This window comes from Engraulis encrasicolus, chromosome 14, assembly GCF_034702125.1.
Source record: "Engraulis encrasicolus isolate BLACKSEA-1 chromosome 14, IST_EnEncr_1.0, whole genome shotgun sequence".
Lineage (NCBI taxonomy): Eukaryota > Metazoa > Chordata > Actinopteri > Clupeiformes > Engraulidae > Engraulis > Engraulis encrasicolus.
Window position 1 is genome coordinate 41,134,954 of NC_085870.1, and position 14,071 is coordinate 41,149,024.

Genomic DNA, 14,071 nt, shown 5'->3' on the forward strand with positions numbered 1-14,071 from the left:
TGGAGGAGCTAGCCCGTTCAACACCTTAAAAATGAGACAGACATCAAGAAACAACTGGTCCAGTAGTTGATAGCCTATTTCTTGACAATGTTGCAGTAGTGGTGACATATGGGCTTTTTATCAAGAACTTTAAGTGATCTCTTGAAGAGAGACTTAATTGGTTTTAGAGTGCTCTCTGATGTGTGTGCGCGTTAGACCTGTTCAAAAAAAACTTTTTTTTGTAATTTTGAAGCCAATTGCTGTGATTCCCATTCTCCAAGGTGTGAAATGGCCAGACATAAAATTATTTTGATTTTGGACCATGGGAAGACCTGCCTCAAGAGCCATAAAGTTTCAATGTTTATTTTAATCAAAAACGCCTGACATTTGGGCCCATTTTGCCTAATAACTTCACATCCATTTGTCATAGAGCATTGTGGGTGGTGTCACCTGAAAGCTGACAATATTCCCTTTCAGATGATGCCCGATATGCCAGTATCATGCACAGTTATAGCTGAGTTTAAAGCAGAAATGTGTTGAATTTAGGCGAATTTTGGTGGTTTGAGCTCAAACAATACTCAATTGGACCCCAGAAAGGTTTATTCATTCACCAAAGTATAGCGCCAAATTGAAGTCTGAAAGAAAATATATTTCCATTTCATGTATTGTCAGTGACACATCCGGAACTGTCAAAAAACAAAATATAAAGTTATGATCTCTTGCTTACTCTTCCTGTTCTGTCTGAACACAATATTGGCCTAATTGAACCTGATTTTGTTGGTTTGCCCACAAAGAAATGATCAGTCTATAATTTTAATAGTAGGTGTATGGAAACATGGAAACATGGAAACATAGAATATCAAAAATCAAAGTAAAAAGTAACTTAAAAAATATGTATTGATTTCTATTACATTGAGGGAGAACGGCATTTGATCCCCAGACCAGTTGGGCACTTCCAAACAACTCATCATCTGAATTCAAGACACCAGAAAATAGATGATATTTGATAGAAACAGTTAATGAATCAGACACCAAATTCTCCCAGGAGAAGGTACAGGACAAAAGGGTCAGACACTATGAAAATAAAGTTCAATGTCTGCACACTTTGTATACTTAGCACACTTATTATACATGATAATGAAGTTTAAGGTGTGTGTGTGTGTGTGTGTGTGTGTGTGTGTGTGTGTGTGTGTGTGTGTGTGTGTGTGTGTGTGTGTGTGTGTGTGTGTGTGTGTGTGTGTGTGCGCGCGCACACGCGCGCGCGTGCGTGTGTTCTGCTGATCTTCTCTTGAGTTAATCTGTCTTATTATCTGGTAAAAAATAGCTGTTTTGACTGCCATGGCTTCTATCCAGATAGTGGCAGCTGAAACAGTCCATGACTACAATGGCTGAGATCCATTCATCCATGGTTTATTGACAATGCCACACACACACACACACACACACACACACACGCTCACACACACACACACACACACACACACACACACACACACACACACACACACACACACACACACACACACACACACACACACACACACACACACCTTCGGGACATAAGAAAAGACATAAGACAACAGCATACATTTACTGTTACCAGAATGGCAATGACCAAGTCGTAATGTATCACTATAGGCTCTGTGTAATGTAATAGTAGTGTAGTACTATGGTAGTCTTTGGTAAGTAGTAAGGTAATAGTATGGTATGTCTTTTCAACAACTATTACAGCATTCCACTGTGGAAGTGTGGGCATTATGAGGCTACAATAGTCTGGCTTTATGTTTTATGCTTAGTATAAGCCTGATATTTTGACTGTGTTTTGATTGCACCCTAAGACTGAGGTAGATCAGCAGTCGTTTTTATATTTCTTAAGGACACAGCTGTTGGTGCTGTTTACTGAAACACTCTTACTTGTGTTTTTGTCCATTCCAGCCATGTTCAGGTCCACAATCTAACATCACAAACATCTTTTTACAGCCTCTGGCTCTTTACCATGTTTGGACAGTTTTGTGTTTGATTCGTTCACCATTTCTATCAACGGGAGACTTTTTCATTCAGCTGACTATTTTCAGGTGTCTTGAAATCAGATGACAAGTTGATTGGAAGTGCCCAACTGGTCTGTGGAACCAGAACTATTAATGGTTAGGAGGGGATCAAATACCTATCTCCCTCAATGTAATAGAAATAAATTCCTAATATATATTCTTTTAAGCTACTTTCTGGATTTGCTTTTTGATATTCTATCTTTCCATGTTAGAATACACCTACTATTAAAATTATAGACTGATAATTTCTTTGTGGGCAAACCAACAAAATCAGGATCCATTAGGCCAATATTGTGTTCCGACAGCACAGGAAGAGTAAGCAAGAGATCACAACTTTATATATTGTGTTCTGACAGTTCAGGATGTGTCACTGGCAATATATGAAATGTTAGGAAATATATTTTCTTTCAGACTTCAATTTGGCACTATACTTAGGTGAATTAATAAACCTTTCTGGGGTCCAATTGAGTATTTTCAGTTTGTGGAGTATGGCGTGCTCTTATCCAGATAGTTTGTTGGCTTCTTGGGTTTGGGTGCTCTTTAGTCCAAGGTATAGTACTTCCAGGATCAAAAAATGAGAATAAATTCTCTGACTAAGGCACTCCAAATTAAAATGTCTTTATTGATACGACAGGTCCTACATGGACATATTAAAAACAAGGCCCACGCGTAGCGGCATGAGTGCCTTCTTCAGGGCAGTAACACAAAAGAACAGAGTAGTGCATTTGTTAGGGGTGTAGGTAAGGACAGGTGCAGACAACTAGATGATTAGTGCTGAGCTTCTCCAACTGCTGAGCCCGCCTCTCACACAGCTCCCAGCAGTAGAGATCTGTCAATCAAACTGTCAAAACAAACTTTGGGCCCGCCTCTCACTCGGTTCCCAGATAGTAAACATTCACAAAATCAACAAAAGGATACATATTTTACATGTTTACACAATCTACATACATGTACATGAAGTAGCCTATAAATAGATATAAGCTCCATATTTTCTTAAAAGACCATAGAATGCTGAATAAAAAGTTACAGGAAAGGTACATAATCTATTTCTTCATTCAAGCCTGGAAATTCCATTGCTTTTAATTTCCAAATCCAAAATGTTTCTCGTTGCAATAATAACTTGAGTCTATCACCACCACGTATTGATGTTTTTACAATTTCAACCCCTTGAATTTTCAGGCTTGAAGGATCACTGTGGTGTACATCCTTGTAGTGTTTGGCCATAGGGTAATCTTCATTCTGGACTCTAATTGCATACTTGTGTTCATAAAAACGCTCTTTAAGTTTTCTTTTCGTCCTGCCAACATAAAAACATCCACACGGGCATTTCAGACAGTACACCACATATTCAGAATTGCAATTAATAAACCCATTCGTCTTGTATTCTCCCTGTGTTCTCGGGTCATGCAAACTCTTGCTTTGGATAACTCCTCCACAGAGGTTGCAAGAACCACATCTATAAGTTCCTTTTAACTCTGTCTGTAGCCATGTTTTTTGTTTGGGGGCTGGTAGGTAGCTCCTTACAAGTGTATCCTTTATAGATGGTGCTCTCTGGAATACAGTAATGGGTGGATCTGGAAAGACATTTCTTAAAAGTGGATCACTCTGCATCATCTTCCAATTAGATTTGATAATTTGTTTCATTCTTTGGGCACAACTGCTGTATTGTGTGACGAAACAAGGTCTAGAGTTGGTCTTGGCTCGGTCAGTTTTCTTATTTTTCTTTTTTAATAAATCAGACCGAGGTATTGAGCGAGCCTTCACTATGGCATTGTCAATTAACTCGGGAGAATAGCCTCTTGTGCAGAACCTTGATTTCATGTCTTGAGCTTGCTCTTCAAAGTCAGCATCTCTGTCACAAATGCGTCTGAGACGCTGAAACTGGCCAAAGGGAATATTATTTTTGAGACTTTTTGTGTGAAAGCTATCAGCCCTCAGTAGTGTATTTCTGTCACTGCTCTTTCTATATATAGAAGTGTGCAAAACATTGTCATCATCTATGGAAATCAACAAATCCAAGAAACTGATTGATGTTCTTGAGTATTCAATGGACAATTTTATGTTTGGATTCGTAAGATTTAAGTACTGTAACTGTAATAGCTCACTCTCAGTCCCTGACCAAAGCAACAGGATGTCATCGATAAAGCGAGACCAGAACACCAGCTTATCACAGAAAAGATTTTTAGATTGATTAAATATGTATTTTTCTTCCCAATAACCCAAAAACAAATTGGCATAATTTGGCGCAAAACATGCACCCATGGCTGTGCCCTTGAGTTGCCTGTACAAGGAGTCTTGGAAAAGAAACACATTATTGTGTAAAGTCCATTCTGTGAGAAGGAGTAAAAATTGATTAGGTGGCAGAACATCAGACCTGTATGACAAGTAATGTTGGAGAGCTTCAAGCCCCTCCTGGTGGTCAATATTGGTATATAAGGCAGCTACATCAAGAGTCACCATATAGCAATTTGTAACATCTGCAATGTCTCTGAGTTTGCACAGCACATCAGTTGTGTCTTCAATGAAAGACGGCAGATCTCGCACCAAAGGTTTAATGAAATGATCCACAAATTGTGAGCAAGGCTCAGTTAAAGACCCATTGCCTGAAATGATAGGCCTCCCTTCAGGATTCTTCAAATTCTTATGAACCTTTGGGAGCATATAAAAACATGGAAGCTGAGGATTTTCATTCAACAAGAAAGCAAATTCATTTTCTGATATCCAATTCTGGTCTTTAGCTTGGAGCAAAATGTCCTTCAGTTCCTTTTTCATATTTTCAATAGGGTTCCTTCGTAATTGTTCATAATAAGCATTGTTCCCTAGTTGTCTCAAGGCTTCAGTAATGTAGTAACCCTTGTCCAAAACAACAACGGCGCCACCTTTGTCGGCCGGTTTCACAACAATGTCATCATTTTTTGCCAAATCATTGAGTGCATTTCTCTCACTTTTTGAAAGGTTGTTTTTTCGTCTGTTTTGTTTATTTTCCAACATTTTGTCCATATCATGTGAGACCTTTTTAGTGAAGGCAATCAAGGTGGGGTTGGAACACATTGGCATAAATTTGGACTTGGGCTTAAAAAGTCTCTTGGCATCGTGAGTGGAGTCAGAAGTCAAGGGGGGTGTGCTATTCAGGTGTGCATTGTTCTGATGGTACCAAACTTTTAGGTGGAGATTCCTATAGAATCTAAAAAGGTCCACCTTGGTTTTAAAAGCATCAGAGTCACATGTAGGGGCAAAAGTCAAGCCTTTAGATAGTACACTGACTGAGTCTTTTGTTAATGCACATTGAGAGATGTTAATTACCGTGCACTCCTCTGGTTTCTCAGATTCCATGGCCTTGTAGTTTGATCGTCGTCTGCCCCTTCTGGTCTTCTTGTTTCTCCTGATTGTTTTATCCACTGCTTGCCACGGCCACGCCCGCGGCCGCGGCCGCGACCACGCCCCCGGCCACGAGCTGTTGAAAGTGGACGTTCCTCTAAAAAATCCTCGGACAGGGCCCCTTGGGTTGCATCAGATTCTTCTCCACTCGTGCTCAAGTTAAAGGAAACCTTTCGCTGCCGACGTTGTGATGAAGGTTCCCTCCATTTGTAGACGGCCCCTTGGGTTGCATCGGATTCTTCCCCACTCGTGCTCAGGTTAAAGGAAACCTTTCGCTGCCGACGTTGTGATGCATGTTCCCTCCATTTGTAGACGGTGCCTGTCTTGTAGTCTCGTTCATCCCTCTTGAATTTCTTCAACTTGTATTGTTTCAGCTCTTGGGTGAATTTTTCCAGGTTTTCTTTCAGTTGGTTTTCAATGGAGGCAGTTTGTGAAGCATCATTGGCTTGGGACAGTTGCTGTCTCAAATCAGAGATTTCTTCTTGAATGTTCTCTTTTTCTTTTTTTGTTTGTTCAATAATTAGAAGAATGAGGTCGAGGGAGCACTTATTTAAAATGCCCTCCCACTTCTCTTTAAATGCAATATCATCCGTGCCAAAAGATGGAAACTTCTTGATCCGCAGACCCCTAGGGATGCGCCGTTCTCTATAGTAGTCCGACAAGGTGATAATATGCCAATGAAGTCGAATATCCTTCTCCAAGACTATTCTCAAGTCAGTATATAGAGAGTGTAAGTCTTCACTGGATACTTCATGGGAAGAGGGTTCATTTAACAGAGAGTCAGCTACCAAAATGTTACCACTGTCCTCTGTAGAGTATGAAAAAAGGTTTGCTCTCATGGAAGTCATATCTTGTGACGTACCGTTGGTCATCACGAAAAAAGGACACTCACTGTCTTGAGTGGAGCAACTAGCCAAAAAAATGGTCAACCTTGCAATGACCCAGGATACTTTCAGTTTGTGGAGTATGGCGTGCTCTTATCCAGATAGTTTGTTGGCTTCTTGGGTTTGGGTGCTCTTTAGTCCAAGGTATAGTACTTCCAGGATCAAAAAATGAGAATAAATTCTCTGACTAAGGCACTCCAAATTAAAATGTCTTTATTGATACGACAGGTCCTACATGGACATATTAAAAACAAGGCCCACGCGTAGCGGCATGAGTGCCTTCTTCAGGGCAGTAACACAAAAGAACAGAGTAGTGCATTTGTTAGGGGTGTAGGTAAGGACAGGTGCAGACAACTAGATGATTAGTGCTGAGCTTCTCCAACTGCTGAGCCCGCCTCTCACACAGCTCCCAGCAGTAGAGATCTGTCAATCAAACTGTCAAAACAAACTTTGGGCCCGCCTCTCACTCGGTTCCCAGATAGTAAACATTCACAAAATCAACAAAAGGATACATATTTTACATGTTTACACAATCTACATACATGTACATGAAGTAGCCTATAAATAGATATAAGCTCCATACAATTAGAGTCCAGAATGAAGATTACCCTATGGCCAAACACTACAAGGATGTACACCACAGTGATCCTTCAAGCCTGAAAATTCAAGGGGTTGAAATTGTAAAAACATCAATACGTGGTGGTGATAGACTCAAGTTATTATTGCAACGAGAAACATTTTGGATTTGGAAATTAAAAGCAATGGAATTTCCAGGCTTGAATGAAGAAATAGATTATGTACCTTTCCTGTAACTTTTTATTCAGCATTCTATGGTCTTTTAAGAAAATATGGAGCTTATATCTATTTATAGGCTACTTCATGTACATGTATGTAGATTGTGTAAACATGTAAAATATGTATCCTTTTGTTGATTTTGTGAATGTTTACTATCTGGGAACCGAGTGAGAGGCGGGCCCAAAGTTTGTTTTGACAGTTTGATTGACAGATCTCTACTGCTGGGAGCTGTGTGAGAGGCGGGCTCAGCAGTTGGAGAAGCTCAGCACTAATCATCTAGTTGTCTGCACCTGTCCTTACCTACACCCCTAACAAATGCACTACTCTGTTCTTTTGTGTTACTGCCCTGAAGAAGGCACTCATGCCGCTACGCGTGGGCCTTGTTTTTAATATGTCCATGTAGGACCTGTCGTATCAATAAAGACATTTTAATTTGGAGTGCCTTAGTCAGAGAATTTATTCTCATTTTTTGATCCTGGAAGTACTATACCTTGGACTAAAGAGCACCCAAACCCAAGAAGCCAACAAACTATCTGGATAAGAGCACGCCATACTCCACAAACTGAAAGTATCCTGGGTCATTGCAAGGTTGACCATTTTTTTGGCTAGTTGCTCCACTCAAGACAGTGAGTGTCCTTTTTTCGTGATGACCAACGGTACGTCACAAGATATGACTTCCATGAGAGCAAACCTTTTTTCATACTCTACAGAGGACAGTGGTAACATTTTGGTAGCTGACTCTCTGTTAAATGAACCCTCTTCCCATGAAGTATCCAGTGAAGACTTACACTCTCTATATACTGACTTGAGAATAGTCTTGGAGAAGGATATTCGACTTCATTGGCATATTATCACCTTGTCGGACTACTATAGAGAACGGCGCATCCCTAGGGGTCTGCGGATCAAGAAGTTTCCATCTTTTGGCACGGATGATATTGCATTTAAAGAGAAGTGGGAGGGCATTTTAAATAAGTGCTCCCTCGACCTCATTCTTCTAATTATTGAACAAACAAAAAAAGAAAAAGAGAACATTCAAGAAGAAATCTCTGATTTGAGACAGCAACTGTCCCAAGCCAATGATGCTTCACAAACTGCCTCCATTGAAAACCAACTGAAAGAAAACCTGGAAAAATTCACCCAAGAGCTGAAACAATACAAGTTGAAGAAATTCAAGAGGGATGAACGAGACTACAAGACAGGCACCGTCTACAAATGGAGGGAACATGCATCACAACGTCGGCAGCGAAAGGTTTCCTTTAACCTGAGCACGAGTGGGGAAGAATCCGATGCAACCCAAGGGGCCGTCTACAAATGGAGGGAACCTTCATCACAACGTCGGCAGCGAAAGGTTTCCTTTAACTTGAGCACGAGTGGAGAAGAATCTGATGCAACCCAAGGGGCCCTGTCCGAGGATTTTTTAGAGGAACGTCCACTTTCAACAGCTCGTGGCCGGGGGCGTGGTCGCGGCCGCGGCCGCGGGCGTGGCCGTGGCAAGCAGTGGATAAAACAATCAGGAGAAACAAGAAGACCAGAAGGGGCAGACGACGATCAAACTACAAGGCCATGGAATCTGAGAAACCAGAGGAGTGCACGGTAATTAACATCTCTCAATGTGCATTAACAAAAGACTCAGTCAGTGTACTATCTAAAGGCTTGACTTTTGCCCCTACATGTGACTCTGATGCTTTTAAAACCAAGGTGGACCTTTTTAGATTCTATAGGAATCTCCACCTAAAAGTTTGGTACCATCAGAACAATGCACACCTGAATAGCACACCCCCCTTGACTTCTGACTCCACTCACGATGCCAAGAGACTTTTTAAGCCCAAGTCCAAATTTATGCCAATGTGTTCCAACCCCACCTTGATTGCCTTCACTAAAAAGGTCTCACATGATATGGACAAAATGTTGGAAAATAAACAAAACAGACGAAAAAACAACCTTTCAAAAAGTGAGAGAAATGCACTCAATGATTTGGCAAAAAATGATGACATTGTTGTGAAACCGGCCGACAAAGGTGGCGCCGTTGTTGTTTTGGACAAGGGTTACTACATTACTGAAGCCTTGAGACAACTAGGGAACAATGCTTATTATGAACAATTAAGAAGGAACCCTATTGAAAATATGAAAAATGAACTGAAGGACATTTTGCTCCAAGCTAAAGACCAGAATTGGATATCAGAAAATGAATTTGCTTTCTTGTTGAATGAAAATCCTCAGCTTCCATGTTTTTATATGCTCCCAAAGGTTCATAAGAATTTGAAGAATCCTGAAGGGAGGCCTATCATTTCAGGCAATGGGTCTTTAACTGAGCCTTGCTCACAATTTGTGGATCATTTCATTAAACCTTTGGTGCGAGATCTGCCGTCTTTCATTGAAGACACAACTGATGTGCTGTGCAAACTCAGAGACATTGCAGATGTTACAAATTGCTATGGTGACTCTTGATGTAGCTGCCTTATATACCAATATTGACCACCAGGAGGGGCTTGAAGCTCTCCAGCATTACTTGTCATACAGGTCTGATGTTCTGCCACCTAATCAATTTTTACTCCATCTCACAGAATGGACTTTACACAATAATGTGTTTCTTTTCCAAGACTCCTTGTACAGGCAAATCAAGGGCACAGCCATGGGTGCATGTTTTGCGCCAAATTATGCCAATTTGTTTTTGGGTTATTGGGAAGAAAAATACATATTTAATCAATCTAAAAATCTTTTCTGTGATAAGCTGGTGTTCTGGTCTCGCTTTATCGATGACATCCTGTTGCTTTGGTCAGGGACTGAGAGTGAGCTATTACAGTTACAGTACTTAAATCTTACGAATCCAAACATAAAATTGTCCATTGAATACTCAAGAACATCAATCAGTTTCTTGGATTTGTTGATTTCCATAGATGATGACAATGTTTTGCACACTTCTATATATAGAAAGAGCAGTGACAGAAATACACTACTGAGGGCTGATAGCTTTCACACAAAAAGTCTCAAAAATAACATTCCTTTTGGCCAGTTCCAGCGTCTCAGACGCATTTGTGACAGAGATGCTGACTTTGAAGAGCAAGCTCAAGACATGAAATCAAGGTTCTGCACAAGAGGCTATTCTCCCGAGTTAATTGACAATGCCATAGTGAAGGCTCGCTCAATACCTCGGTCTGATTTATTAAAAAAGAAAAATAAGAAAACTGACCGAGCCAAGACCAACTCTAGACCTTGTTTCGTCACACAATACAGCAGTTGTGCCCAAAGAATGAAACAAATTATCAAATCTAATTGGAAGATGATGCAGAGTGATCCACTTTTAAGAAATGTCTTTCCAGATCCACCCATTACTGTATTCCAGAGAGCACCATCTATAAAGGATACACTTGTAAGGAGCTACCTACCAGCCCCCAAACAAAAAACATGGCTACAGACAGAGTTAAAAGGAACTTATAGATGTAGTTCTTGCAACCACTCTGGAGGAGTTATCCAAAGCAAGAGTTTGCATGACCCGAGAACACAGAGAGAATACAAGACGAATGGGTTTATTAATTGCAATTCTGAATATGTGGTGTACTGTCTGAAATGCCCGTGTGGATGTTTTTATGTTGGCAGGACGAAAAGAAAACTTAAAGAGCGTTTTTATGAACACAAGTATGCAATTAGAGTCCAGAATGAAGATTACCCTATGGCCAAACACTACAAGGATGTACACCACAGTGATCCTTCAAGCCTGAAAATTCAAGGGGTTGAAATTGTAAAAACATCAATACGTGGTGGTGATAGACTCAAGTTATTATTGCAACGAGAAACATTTTGGATTTGGAAATTAAAAGCAATGGAATTTCCAGGCTTGAATGAAGAAATAGATTATGTACCTTTCCTGTAACTTTTTATTCAGCATTCTATGGTCTTTTAAGAAAATATGGAGCTTATATCTATTTATAGGCTACTTCATGTACATGTATGTAGATTGTGTAAACATGTAAAATATGTATCCTTTTGTTGATTTTGTGAATGTTTACTATCTGGGAACCGAGTGAGAGGCGGGCCCAAAGTTTGTTTTGACAGTTTGATTGACAGATCTCTACTGCTGGGAGCTGTGTGAGAGGCGGGCTCAGCAGTTGGAGAAGCTCAGCACTAATCATCTAGTTGTCTGCACCTGTCCTTACCTACACCCCTAACAAATGCACTACTCTGTTCTTTTGTGTTACTGCCCTGAAGAAGGCACTCATGCCGCTACGCGTGGGCCTTGTTTTTAATATGTCCATGTAGGACCTGTCGTATCAATAAAGACATTTTAATTTGGAGTGCCTTAGTCAGAGAATTTATTCTCATTTTTTGATCCAATTGTGTATTGTTTGAGCTGAAACCACCAAAATTCGCCTAAATTCAACACATTTCTGCTTTAAAGGCAACTATAACTGCATATTGGGTATCATCTGAAATGAAATTTTGTCAGCTTTCAGGTGACACCACCCACAATGCTCTATGACAAATGGCTGTAAAGTTATTAGGCAAAATGGGGCCAAATGTCAGGCGTTTTAGTTTAAAATAAACATTGAAACTTTATGGCTCTTGAGGCAGGTCTTCCCATGGTCCAAAATCAAAATAATTTTATATCTGGCCATTTCACACCTTGGAGAATGGGAATCACAGCAATTGGCTTCAAAATTTCAAAAAAAGTTTTTTTTGAACAGGTCTAGTGACCATGTTGTGTAGCAGTAAGAAATATGACTAAATAATAGTATATCATTGCATGCATAAAAAGCTTTGCAGTCTCCATGGGTAGAATTCTGATGCCTCCATATAGAAAACTGTGGCCTCCGAACGTTTATCAGGTCATGTGCCCTGTATTGCATGGGTGGGAAACCTATGGCCCTGGGGCCATTTACGGCCCCTGAGGCCTTCTTATCCGGCCCCGATATAATTCGAATGTTATGCAGTTTCTCATGAAATAGCCTACATTTGCAATACAATTCAGTAATATTTTCTGGGGACCTAATGAAGGTGGGGTCTGTTGTGAAGGTGGCCGCCCTCAATATAGGCCTAAAGTGTAGGGGAAAATCCTGGTTTGTGTTCATAGTACGGCCCTTGGAGGACTTCGAAGTGGCTCTTCGAATGAAAAAAGTTCCTCACCCCTGCTCTGTAGAGTATTGGCACAGGCACAAGATTTGCTGAAAATCCATCCACCTGTTCAAAGGTTCTCACACAAAACAATTATCTGTAACAGACAGAGAGACAGACAGACAGACAGACAGACAGACAGACAGACAGATGGATGGATGGATGGATGGATGAACTCATGTACAGCCAGATGACTGTAGAACAATATGCCTCTGCCATGTTCTAAACTTTATGCACCAAGTACAGCTTTTCACACCGAAAAAAAAACAAAAAAAACGCTGATACTACTGCACATCACCATGGAGATCATGTACTGTAATAGTTTATCCAACTCTTCACTGCAGCCCTAAAAAGCCCAGTAATCTCTAACAGGTGCTCTTTCATCTCGACCATGCAGGACAGCACCGTGCCTCTGCCTACACGTTTTACACCTCAGTCTGCTTTCAAGTGCGGTGCTAAAAGGGCCTGTGGCCAGTTCACTGCGATGCGATGCGATGTGAATGACTGCAGCGGGAGTGAAAACGCCGGGTCACGGCCGGCCAGAGTTTCGCTAAGTCACGGCGCAGCTCACCTCAGCAGTTGGCTGCCCGGTCAAACAGTCAGGAGGCCAGGCTGCTGTGTCAGAGTCACGCTGCCAGTGCCAACTCTGTGGCTGAGTGCCAGCCCTGAAGGAGAAGAAGTGCAGGGGCAGGGGCAGGGGCACGGTCGCAGAGAGAAGGAGATTGGGGGAAGTGGTTGAGCTGAGGACATAAATATGAGTCGTTCATAACATCAACTATATGACTTGGGATGCTCACACTAATACTTACACATAGAATTTTATCAAGACCCAATGCTGGGGCAGGGGCATGGCAGCACCAGAGAGAGAGACTGAGAGAAGTAGAAGTGGTTTAGCTGAGAGCAGGGATGGAGTAGTAATGTGCGCTGCTCCACTAGTGGAACACAGTAATAGACACTGAAAAACCTTTACCACCATATACTACACCACTATGACTGTACACAGGGCCTTTAGTAATACATTTTGCCTTGGTCATTGACGAGATTACAAGACTATGAAATTACGAAATTATGATAACATTGTTTTTAACGTGAAACTTTGTTTTTAGTAGACATACTATTCTGGTTGCGTTTCTCAAGTGTCATTGCTCTACAGTTAGCAAGTTAACTATTTGGCAATGGGATAATTGCATTGCAACTAGTGTTGCATCGATACCATTTTTTGTCCCATATGCCGATACCCGATACCTGGCCATGCAGTATCGTCCGATACCGATACCACTCTGTTTGAAATTGTATATATGTACTGTATGAAGAGCTGCATCCTATTTGGATGTAAAATCCTTGTCATCATGGCTTTATCAGGCTGCTGCCTACCTTTGTGAAACAGGAAAAAGACTAATACTGTACAAAGTGAACCCAGTAGAACTTTTTCTACTTTTTAAATACCTCTGACATAAAATAACTAAGTTCAAGGCTGCGTTCAAGTGTCATACAAGTATCGGTAAATGGTATCAGTGCCCTATTTGTTGGTACTTGCCGATACCGATACCACCATTTTAGTGCCGATCTGGGCCTTGGCCGATACTGGTATCGGTATGGGAGCAACACTAATTGCAACCACCAAAGTAGCTAACCTAGTTAGCGTCTACACTTTCCAGAAACACAACCCTGCTTAGCCTGAAAAAAAAATCTATTGCTACTTTCATCTCTGTCCAAATGGCAACTGGCTGATGGCTATATTCTTCTGAATGAAAGCACGAAAGAGACCAGGGCACCAGATAAACAGAGTGAACATGAATCATGAAGCCTATCGGGAGCTACAAGGGGTTGTGATTGTTATTGAACTGTGGTCTGAAGTCATCTGCCTCAAATGTGATC